Below are 6984 nucleotides of genomic sequence, written 5' to 3'. Positions count from 1 at the left end.
TATGGAAAGTAATCTTCTTGACTCAAAGTCTACTGATTTAAATGTTAAAAACATCTAAAAAATACCTTCGCAGCAACATCTAGAATGGTGTTTGGCCAAACAACTGGGCACTCTAGCTTAGCCAACTTGACACATAAAATTAACCATCGGAGTCCACCCTTTGTCAATATGGCACCAATTTGCTTCTCTTTAAATATTCTTCTTCTCAAAATAAAGGCAATAACAAGGCTATACTTCCACCTAATATGGTACAATTATCCTGTGTACATCCAAAAACACACAAATGCTTTCCCAGAAGAGTATGTAAAACCCTTAGATGATGCTCACTCTTCTCCTTGATAATTTGTAATTTAAATACTGTGATGTAAACTTAATACATCTTTATATTATATGATAAGAGAATAAGAGAGGGATGAAAACAAAAATATTGCCCCACACATATTCATAACAAAATAAGGAAAAATACTCATGATAATTACTGTCCTTATTTCTGTAACTGGTCATGTGATCATAGCTGTTATTTATGACTACCTTCTTCAATAATCCATTCTGTATTCCCTTCATGATCAGCAGGTACCTCAGCTGGTTGTGGTTCTTTATCTGGTAGGGTTCCCCAAATCTTCATTCCTGAAAAGTCTGGACCATTATTAGTTCTGGCTGAATTGGGTTGTAGTTTTCCATTGACTTTAATCACAAGGTAGTACTAAGAGGTGCCCTAAGTGATCTCCTGTATTCCAGACATACTCTTCCTTTCTCCGTAGTGGAGTAGTAGTCCAATTTCCTTCTTGATAATCAGTCTCAATAATACAGCCAGTACAGTAAATACCTCCTTTGTCTGTTGAGTCAAAGGCATGAGGCGCCCAAAGTGGCCAGGTGGCAGTTTTAACTTCCAGTTCAATGGAAACGTTTCTGTGTCTCCCAATGGAAGCATTCCTCCCTTTGTAACCAAGATTTCTAGATCAGCAGAACATAAGATCATGTGGACAGGAAGCAAAAATTTTACTATTGGATCATTAGGGGTAATAATGAGTGGTGCCGTTCTCATTTCTATCCTTTAATTTCTGGATTCATGAATCCAGACTGCGGGGTTCATGAATGTGCATATGTTGGACATTGATTTTGAGTTTGTACAAACTCCTGGAGAACCTTGCCACAACCCTGTGAGGTATTGCCACCTAGCTGTCATTATAACAGAATCTTCAAAAGGTCATTCCATCATTCTATCAAGCCAGCTGCTTCAGAATGGCTGAATCACAGTAAGACCAGTGAATTCCATGAGCATGGGCCCACTTATGTACTTCCTTTGCTGTGAAGTGAGTTCCTTGGTCAGAATCAATGCCATATGGAATACCATGAGAGTGGGTAAGGCATTCTGCAAGTCCACAAACAGTAGTTTTGTCAGAAGCATTGCATGCAGGGAAGGCAAATCTGTATCCAAAGTAAGTGTCTATTCTAGCAAGAACAAAATGCTGACCCTTCCATAATGGAAGTGGTCCAATGTAATCAATCCTCCCTCAGGTAGATGGCTGATCACTCCAGAGATTGTCACCATATCAGAAACTTAGTGTCGGTCTCTGCTGCTGCCAGATTGGACACTTAGCAGTGGCTGTAGCCAGGATGGCTCTGGTAAGTGGAAGCCCATGTTGCTGAGCCCATACTTAACCTCCATCTCCGCCACCACGGTCACTTTGTTCATGAGCCCATTGGGCACTGACAGGGGTGGCTAGGGAAAGAGGCTGACTGATCCCCACAGAACGGGTCATCCTATCCAGTTGATTATTAAAATGCTCCTCTGCTGAAGTCACTCTTTAGTGAGCATTCATTCACACAGGCCACAAATACCTTCACATTTTTCACCCATTCAGAGAGGCCCATCCACATACCTCTTCCCAAGATCACCTGGTCATTAATTTTCCTATCATGTTCCTTCCAAGTCCCTAACATCTAGCCAAACCATTGGCCATAGCCCATGATTGGTATATGATCACATATCTGGCCATTTTCCTTCCAAGAAAAATGAATAACCAGATGCACTGCTCAAAGTTCTGTCCACTGGGAGGATTTCCCTTCACCACTGTCCTTCAGGGATATCCCAGAAAGGGGCTATAGTGCTGCAACTGTCCACTTCCAGTTGGTTCCTGCCCATATACAGACTCATCTATAAGCCAGGTCTAAATTTTCTCTTTCTCTGTCAACTAATCGTACAGAACTCCCCACAAGGCAATAGGTGTAAGCTGGGAGAGATTAGGTAATGTAAGAGGAGTGGGGACCATGGGCATTTGGGCCACTCTTCATCGAACTTTCTTGTGCCTTCAGGGCCTGCTTGAGCCCAATCCCACATACGCTATTTGCTTTTGATGATGGAGTACTACTGTGCACCCCCAACTTTATGGCTTGGTGGGTCAGACAACACCCAGTTCATGATGGGCATCTCAGGTTGCCTGGTAACTTAGTGATCAATGGTTAGCATTCAGTCTCTGCTAAGGCCCAATAGCAAACCAAAAGCTGTTTCTCAAAAGGAGAGTAGTTACCCACAGAAGATGGCAAGGTTTTGTTCCAAAATCTGAAGGTTCTGAGCTGTTATTCACCTTTAGAGACCTGTGAAAGGCTCCAAACAAAATCCTTATCTGCCATTGACACTTCAGGCACCATTGGATCTACTGGATCATATAGCCTAAGTGGCAGAGAAGCTAGCACTGGTAGACTGGACCTGTTGCAGAACCTTCTCTTGTGCTGAGCCTCACTCAGAACTAGCAGCCTTTTGGTTACTTGGCCAATGGGCTGGAGTAACACACCCAAGTGAGGAATATGTTGCCTTCAAAATCCAAAGAGGCCCACTACACATTGCATATCTTTTTCGTTGTTGTTGGAGGGACCAGATGCAAAAATTTATTCTTCACCTTTAAGTGGATATCTTGACAGGCCTCAAACCATTCAATCCCTGGAAGTTTCACTGATGTAGAAGACTCTTGAATTTTTATTGGATTTATTTCTCACCCTCTGACATGAAAATGTTTTACCAATAAGTCTAGAGTAATTGCTACTTTTTGCTCAGTAGGTTGAGTCAGCATAAAGTCATCAACATAATGAACCAGTATGATATCTTGTGGAAGGGAAAGTCCATCAAGATTTCTGTAAATTAAATTATGAGATAGGGCTAGAGAGTTGCTATATCCCTAAGGTAGGGCGGTACATGTGTATTGTTGGCTTTGCCAGCAGGAAGCATACTACTCTGGTGTTTTTTACTAACAGGAATGGAGAAAAAATTATTTGCCACATCAGTAGCTACATACCAGGTACCAGGAGACATGTTAATTTGCTCAAGCAATGAAACCACATCTGGTACAGCACTGAAACTGGAGTTACCACCTGGTTATGCTTGCAAAAATCCACTGTCTTTCTCCAAGATTCATGTTTTCTGCACAGGCCAAATAAGCAAGCTGAATGGGAATGGGGTGGAATCACCACCCCCGCATCTTTTAAGTCCTTGATGGTGGCACTAATCTCTGCAATACCTCCAGAAATGAGGTATTGCTTTTGATTTACTATTTTCCTAGGTAGAGGCAGTCCTAGTGGCTTCCACTTGGCCTTTCCCACCATAATAGACTTCATTCCACAGACCAAGGAACTAGTATGGGTTTTTGCCAGTTGTTCAGTATGTCTTCCAATTATGCATTCTGGAACTGGAGAAATAACCATACGATGAGCTAAGGGACCCACTGGGCATACTGTGAAATGGATCTGAGCTGAAACCTGATCTCCATAAGCTCTTACTCTGACTGGTGGGCCACAGTGGCATTTTGGGTCTCCTAGAAATAGTAATATTTCTGAATATTCTGAATAACTGATACTAACTGAAATAGTATCAGTTCAGAGCCAGTGTCCAGTAATCCCTGAAAAGTCTGATTATTTTGTTTTCCTCAATGCACAGTCACTCAGTTAAAGGCTGTAGATCCTTTGGAGGAAGGCTGAGAGAAATATTAACAGTATAAAGTTTTGTCAGTGTAGCTGGGCCCTTACTCAACGGGACTTGGCCTCCCCTTCATTCAAAGGGGTTCTGAGTCTATAAACTGGCTCAAGTCTGGTAATTGGTTGAGGGGCTATAACTCTGTTTTTATGATGCAAGTTAGACTTTTATTTACTTGGCCTATAACTCTTCTGCTTATACAAGCCAAGTAAGAACTCAGTAGACTTCTCATTTTTTCACTTCTATGAACACCATGATTCAACTGGCCAGCGTCAGAAATCTCTACAAGTCAGACTGTTCTGAATCCTGCTTTAGCTCTGCTGTCCGTTACGATAAGCACACCCACCTTGCCTTTGGTGATTAAGTGTTGCCGCTTGGCTCCTGCCACCCCAAGATCCCACAATCCCCAGGTGCGTTTAGGTTTCCCAGCCCAGCGGCAGCAGGTCCCACTAAAATTTCTGGCCTCCAGAGAATAGTGACCACAGCGCTCTTCAAAGATGTTGGCTGTCACCTCACAAATTTATCTCTCACAGTTGTGGTGACAGGTGTGTCCTCTAGACCCTCCTAGGGAGGTGAGCAGGTCTTATGTGATTAATCCACTCTCACATTCTCATCTCCCTAAGCCTTTTGATCCCTTCCTCTGCTGTACACCAAGGCAGTTCTGGTATTTCAGTTTTTTAATGTAGGTCACCTTTTGATCCATGTTTCAGCAAAAGAAAACAAACAAACTGTTAGAGCCCTTTTTAACCCTCTGAGCTGCAATATTAAATCCAGAATCTCTGCTTATTGAAATACCAATAAATTCAGCCTGATCCAGCTTTCTGTTACTTCCACCATTATCCAAAACCCTTAGTATCTATTCCCACACATATTCCCTGGGTTTCTGTCTGTATACATTGGAAAATCATGTAGTTCTTTCCGAGTGCAGTGCACTTCCTCACAGCCGTACTTTGTTCCTCACCTTTCAGGGCCTGCTGGGCTGGGGCGTGAGTTTAGTTCCAGGTCTCGAAGCAAAGAGGACTGTGGGGGTGGGTCCTAAGGAAAACTATCAGTGTTTTCCAAGACAACTGCTTTACAGGAGGCAATTACAGTTTCAGAAACTCTAGTTTACATTTGATTTACAGTTTATAAACTTTCAGGTCACTTATGTGGCACTTATACTGGGAATTCAAATCCTTGACCTCATCCTTTTCTTTCTCTGCTTTTCCAGCACTATCATGAACAGCTAGCCAATCTCGTTATACTTGGTTTGACAAAAATGTTCTAAGGTATCAAATACATGGTCACCCAAAAACCTGCTTTCTACAAGGATTTCATTGGGAGTATCCAAGGCGATATTTGCCTATCTTGATGGCCATACATACCACGGACTATCGGTGCTCTCTTTACTCCTGGAAATAGAGTCATCAGTGCCTTTATATCTAATCAGATTTGAGAATCAACTACAGAAACCACAGAATCCATTCAGAAAACTCATCCTTAAGACTTAATTCTTCTAGAATCACTCTCAGTGACAAAATCAGTCAGGACTTCTCAGAGAAACAGAGTCAATAGGATGCATACATGGATAGGCAGTGATTTATTTTAAGGAATTGGCTCACATGATTGTGGGGGCTAGTAAGTCCAAAATATGCAGGTCAGACCAGCAGGCTACAGACCCAGATAAGAGTTGATGTACCAATGTTGAATTTGGAGGCAGAATTTCTTCAGCAGATCTGTCTTTTGTCTTAAGGCCGTCAACTGATTGGTTGAGGCCCACCCACAGTGTGAAGGGTAATATGCTTTACTCAAAGTCTACTAATTTAAATTTTAACCACATCTAAAATATACCTGCACAGCAACATCAAGACTCATGTTTGACCAAACAAGTGGGCACCATAGCCTAGCCAAGTTGACACATAAAATTAACCATCATACTAACCAATGTCTGTTTTTCTATCTTTTTATTACCAACAGAATCTACACTTTGTTAAGGAGAGCAATAAACAATTACATGTCACAACCTCTCTTCTATTTCTGGCCAATTATATTTCTGCAGAAATCTCTGAGTATGGATTCCAGAAAAACTCTTTAAAAGTGTGAGACTAAGTTGGCACATAATTTTGTCATTTTCCATTGCCCTTCTTCATACCAGGAATGCAGAAACTACATGTTAGGGGTGAGAAGGAGAAGGAGGAGTCATCTTCTGACAATGTTGAGAATGAATGCCTCACACAAAGCATGGCAGAGCAGAAAAATAGGAGTTTGGATCCCTAAGGGCAGAGTGGAGCCACTGTACCAGCCTTGGACTGGCAATTTATCGTATCTTCAACACCAAAAAAATTAAATCTCTATTTGATTAGTCTTTGTAATAAAGTCTCCTTACGTATAGCCAACCTGTTTTAGACACTTGACTATTTCATCTATAGCTTTAATAGTTTTTTTTTTTTAATATTGGTCTGATAACTTTTGTTCCTGTCTTTGAAGAAATGCATAATTACCTTACAGTCAGGTTTTTGTTATATCTAGAAATATATTGTAGATACAGATGATGTTAATATTTTTCTCAAATAGTTGTTGTGAGGATAGTTATAATAATGTGAAATTACCTTTGTAAAAGAAATCTCTTCTAGAAAGTTATTAACAATTTTAAATATCTATGAAGAAAATAGAGATTAATTTATATTTGTTCCGTGTCCCTCACTATATGCTGTGGTTCAGGTACTCTGATACTCATTAATTTCATAAAAAATACAGTTCTTCAGGGGCTGGCCCGGTGGCGCAGCGGTTAAGTGCGCATGCTCCAATGCCACCGCCCGGGGTTCACAGGTTCGGAGCTTGGGCCCACACCGACACACCACTTGTCAAGCCATGCTGTGGCGGCATCCCATATAAAGTAGAGGAAGATGGGCACAGATGTTAGCTCAGGGCCAATCTTCCTCAAGAAAAAAGGGGAGGATTGACATCAGATGTTAACTCAGAGCTAGTCCTCCTCACACACACACAAAAAAAATACAGTTCTTCAGGATCTTGTGTTT

This window comes from Diceros bicornis, chromosome 27, assembly GCF_020826845.1.
Source record: "Diceros bicornis minor isolate mBicDic1 chromosome 27, mDicBic1.mat.cur, whole genome shotgun sequence".
Classification (NCBI taxonomy): Eukaryota; Metazoa; Chordata; class Mammalia; order Perissodactyla; family Rhinocerotidae; genus Diceros; species Diceros bicornis.
This window is presented reverse-complemented; position numbering follows the sequence as displayed.